General features: G+C 54.1%; 1 non-coding gene across 1 annotated transcript in view; it reads left to right on the top strand.

The window, feature by feature from the left end:
- Window positions 1-4,157: 4,157 nt before the first annotated feature.
- The window catches only part of LOC124728366, a 1,909-nt gene continuing 1,066 nt past the window's right edge, over window positions 4,158-5,000 (top strand). The window contains exon 1 of the ribosomal RNA XR_007007336.1: window positions 4,158-5,000. This exon is cut by the window's right edge and continues 1,066 nt beyond it. This is a non-coding gene — a ribosomal RNA (small subunit ribosomal RNA).

The raw sequence follows: 5,000 nt of genomic DNA on the forward strand, positions 1-5,000 counted from the left end.
ATATACAACTGTCCGTATACATGCTGAAAGAGTCTGCCCACAATGGGAACCACACGTCAGCCAGACACTCTGATCACGCACCACTCTCTGCTTCTAACAGGCGCACATACAATATGTAAGCACCAGCATGGAACAACATCCAGTGCATCCTCTCCGCCACATTACACAATCCACACTATCACAACCAGACCAGGAGGTCCATGCGGAAAATAGAATATCCCACCCTTTCGACATCCACCATTGCGCAGATAAGGCACCAACACCCACACATGTCCTATACAACGGTGCACCCAACATCACAATAGTACCTCCTGTCACAGCGCACAAACAATGACATGAGTCAAAGACACAGGTCTGACACAAGCATAGAATTGGAGCGCCGCCTCTAATAAGCCAAAGGTGCATCCTGACGTGACAAATCTCATCATGTCACAAGCATTCACTTACTATAATCACTATCAACGAACCTGCCGCCCCGCCCCCCCCCCCCCCCCCCACACCTTTCCTTACAACAACGTGTAACCTAACCTAACCCATGTTGTACCTTAACCTAACCCATGTTGTACCTTAACCTAACCCATGTTGTGCCTTAACCTAACCCATGTTGTGCCTTAACCTAACCCATGTTGTCCCCTAACCTAACCCAAGTTGTCCCCTAACCTAACCCATGTTGTCCCTTAACCTAACCCATGTTGTGCCTTAACCTAACCCATGTTGTGCCTTAACCTAACCCATGTTGTCCCCTAACCTAACCCATGTTGTCCCCTAACCTAACCCATGTTGTGCCTTAACCTAACCCATGTTGTCCCCTAACCTAACCCATGTTGTGCCTTAACCTAACCCATGTTGTCCCCTAACCTAACCCATGTTGTCCCCTAACCTAACCCATGTTGTCCCCTAACCTAACCCATGTTGTGCCTTAACCTAACCCATGTTGTGCCTTAACCTAACCCATGTTGTCCCCTAACCTAACCCAAGTTGTCCCCTAACCTAACCCATGTTGTCCCCTAACCTAACCCATGTTGTGCCTTAACCTAACCCATGTTGTGCCTTAACCTAACCCATGTTGTGCCTTAACCTAACCCATGTTGTCCCCTAACCTAACCCATGTTGTCCCCTAACCTAACCCATGTTGTGCCTTAACCTAACCCATGTTGTCCCCTAACCTAACCCATGTTGTGCCTTAACCTAACCCATGTTGTCCCCTAACCTAACCCATGTTGTCCCCTAACCTAACCCATGTTGTCCCCTAACCTAACCCATGTTGTGCCTTAACCTAACCCATGTTGTGCCTTAACCTAACCCATGTTGTCCCCTAACCTAACCCATGTTGTCCCCTAACCTAACCCATGTTGTCCCCTAACCTAACCCATGTTGTCCCCTAACCTAACCCATGTTGTCCCCTAACCTAACCCATGTTGTCCCCTAACCTAACCCATGTTGTCCCCTAACCTAACCCATGTTGTCCCCTAACCTAACCCATGTTGTCCCCTAACCTAACCCATGTTGTCCCCTAACCTAACCCATGTTGTGCCCTAACCTAACCCATGTTGTGCCCTAACCTAACCCATGTTGTGCCCTAACCTAACCCATGTTGTGCCTTAACCTAACCCATGTTGTCCCCTAACCTAACCCATGTTGTCCCCTAACCTAACCCATGTTGTCCCCTAACCTAACCCATGTTGTCCCCTAACCTAACCCATGTTGTCCCCTAACCTAACCCATGTTGTCCCCTAACCTAACCCATGTTGTCCCCTAACCTAACCCATGTTGTCCCCTAACCTAACCCATGTTGTCCCCTAACCTAACCCATGTTGTCCCCTAACCTAACCCATGTTGTCCCCTAACCTAACCCATGTTGTCCCCTAACCTAACCCATGTTGTGCCCTAACCTAACCCATGTTGTCCCCTAACCTAACCCATGTTGTGCCTTAACCTAACCCATGTTGTGCCTTAACCTAACCCATGTTGTCCCCTAACCTAACCCATGTTGTCCCCTAACCTAACCCATGTTGTGCCTTAACCTAACCCATGTTGTGCCGTAACCTAACCCATGTTGTGCCTTAACCTAACCCATGTTGTGCCTTAACCTAACCCATGTTGTGCCTTAACCTAACCCATGTTGTGCCTTAACCTAACCCATGTTGTGCCTTAACCTAACCCACGTTGTCCCCTAACGTAACCCACGTTGTCCCCTAACGTAACCCACGTTGTCCCCTAACGTAACCCACGTTGTCCCCTAACGTAACCCACGTTGTCCCCTAACGTAACCCACGTTGTCCCCTAACGTAACCCACGTTGTCCCCTAACGTAACCCACGTTGTCGCCTATCGTAACCCACGTTGTCGCCTAAACCTGCTCTGTAATTGTTATACGACTCGTTCAATTAGTGTAGTGTTGCCCACCCGCAACCCTCGCAATATAGTTCGCTACTCGCACTGCCCGCTCCCCTGTGTATCGCTTCATGTTAAACACCTTGCAAGTCTTGCTGACTTTCCACATGCTCCTGCTGTACACTGTAATGTGGATGGCAGCAGGGCGTACATGCCGCCCCCCCCCCCCCCCCACCTCTCCCCACGTCCCCACCTTGCCCCCTGCCTTCGCAAGGTGGTTGGTGACAAGTTTGCATGTTCAATGCCCTTCGCATGCGACGTACGCAGGCTACGTTGTGGTGCGGCCTGTGTCAACTGTCCGCTGATGTCGTACGCGTGAACCACAATCTGTACTGCACATTCGTCCTTATGTACTGAATGATACATCGTGGCACATGTGTGACCGTACAACGACTGCGCCCAAAAACGGCGGACCATACAGTGCAAATATTGTGCACGCAGCTACGTGTCGTCTCCCTATGAGAGCTGGATTGCAGTGTGGTACGCCATAGAGACGTGTGGGAGGAACGGACGCCGTGGATGGCGATCAGCATGAGCTGTCTGTTGATGTATTCGGACCTAGTCGTCTCTCCTCACACACCGTGATGGCATGGTGCAGCGCGTTCCATATCTGCGACATGCTACAGAAGCCGGTTGACAGTCGTTCGAGCAATGGACATCGCATACGTACGGGGGCCACCTTCCACGTATTGTCTAGGCGTGCACATTTTGTTGCGTGTATGTGGGCAGACGTAGTGTGGCGTGACACCTGACACAGGCATGCAATAATGGTTGAAGTTGCAAATGGCGATGGACGCCTACGTTTTCTGGTGAAGTTACGCAAATGAAGAAATGGTAACCCGTTGTGGTGCGGTTGTTCTCGCTAGGGGTGAATCGGTGATGGCGACGATAGGTTGAGGTACTAACCGGTTGTTCCAGCGATACCCACCATGCCGACGAAACTGAACGGCATCTGGGTGTGAAGCGATACGCGGCGGTGGCTGGGTGGGACCGTCCCCGGCCGGTGAGGGGGCGCCTCCCGGCGTGCTGGCCGCGCGGTGCGTGGGCGCACGCGCTACAGCCGGCTGGTGGGGGCGGCCAGTGGCAGGCGCGCCGGCCGACGGACGCGGCAGGCGTCGCAGCTGCGCGCCGGCGCACCCTGCGCGCGGCGCCGTGCGGCCAAAGTAGGTCCTCGCGGGCCCGGTGCGAAGCGCGGTGGACATCTGCAGTGTGCTGGTCCGATTGAGGACTGTGTGCGTTGAGGATGCGCCGCCGCCCGGCGCTCGGCGCCGCGACGCCGTCTGCTGCTCGGTCGCCCCAGCGGTTCTCGCTGGTGGTTTGTATCGCAGCTGTGCGGATGTGTTGGCGTGTGCGCTGTGCTGGGAGAGTTCGCTTCGGCACCCAAGTGGGGCTTTTGTCCTTCTGTGGCGCTGGCGTTGGAGCTGCCGGTCACCGTAGGTGGCGCGTGTTGTCTCCCGCCGGCAATGCCACGACAGCACGCTCCCGGGCCTCTGTCGGCAGCGGCAAGCTCAGTTGGGAGCACGGGTGGTCGCACCGAAAGCGTCTACTCGCCTAACTCCGGGCGATTGCGCCTCTCTCGAACCCGACCAAGTACTTGGGACGGCGCTGCGCGCCGCCGGGACCTGAGAGGGTTTCGAGGTGTATTGTGCAGGGGAGCTCAGCCTCCTCCTGTTTGCAGAATGATTGAGCGGACGCTTGCGTGTTCGCGCGGGCCCCCGGGACACACTCCCGGGCGGCCGGCTGCTCAGCTCTAGTTGACGCAGCTCCCTGGTTGATCCTGCCAGTAGTCATATGCTTGTCTCAAAGATTAAGCCATGCATGTCTCAGTACAAGCCGCATTAAGGTGAAACCGCGAATGGCTCATTAAATCAGTTATGGTTCCTTAGATCGTACCCACGTTACTTGGATAACTGTGGTAATTCTAGAGCTAATACATGCAAACAGAGTCCCGACCAGAGATGGAAGGGACGCTTTTATTAGATCAAAACCAATCGGTCGGCTCGTCCGGTCCGTTTGCCTTGGTGACTCTGAATAACTTTGGGCTGATCGCACGGTCCTCGTACCGGCGACGCATCTTTCAAATGTCTGCCTTATCAACTGTCGATGGTAGGTTCTGCGCCTACCATGGTTGTAACGGGTAACGGGGAATCAGGGTTCGATTCCGGAGAGGGAGCCTGAGAAACGGCTACCACATCCAAGGAAGGCAGCAGGCGCGCAAATTACCCACTCCCGGCACGGGGAGGTAGTGACGAAAAATAACGATACGGGACTCATCCGAGGCCCCGTAATCGGAATGAGTACACTTTAAATCCTTTAACGAGTATCTATTGGAGGGCAAGTCTGGTGCCAGCAGCCGCGGTAATTCCAGCTCCAATAGCGTATATTAAAGTTGTTGCGGTTAAAAAGCTCGTAGTTGGATTTGTGTCCCACGCTGTTGGTTCACCGCCCGTCGGTGTTTAACTGGCATGTATCGTGGGACGTCCTGCCGGTGGGGCGAGCCGAAGGCGTGCGACCGCCCCGTGCGTGCTCGTGCGTCCCGAGGCGGACCCCGTTGAAATCCTACCAGGGTGCTCTTTATTGAGTGTCTCGGTGGGCCGGCACGTTTAC

This window comes from Schistocerca piceifrons, unplaced genomic scaffold, assembly GCF_021461385.2.
Source record: "Schistocerca piceifrons isolate TAMUIC-IGC-003096 unplaced genomic scaffold, iqSchPice1.1 HiC_scaffold_1153, whole genome shotgun sequence".
NCBI lineage: Eukaryota > Metazoa > Arthropoda > Insecta > Orthoptera > Acrididae > Schistocerca > Schistocerca piceifrons.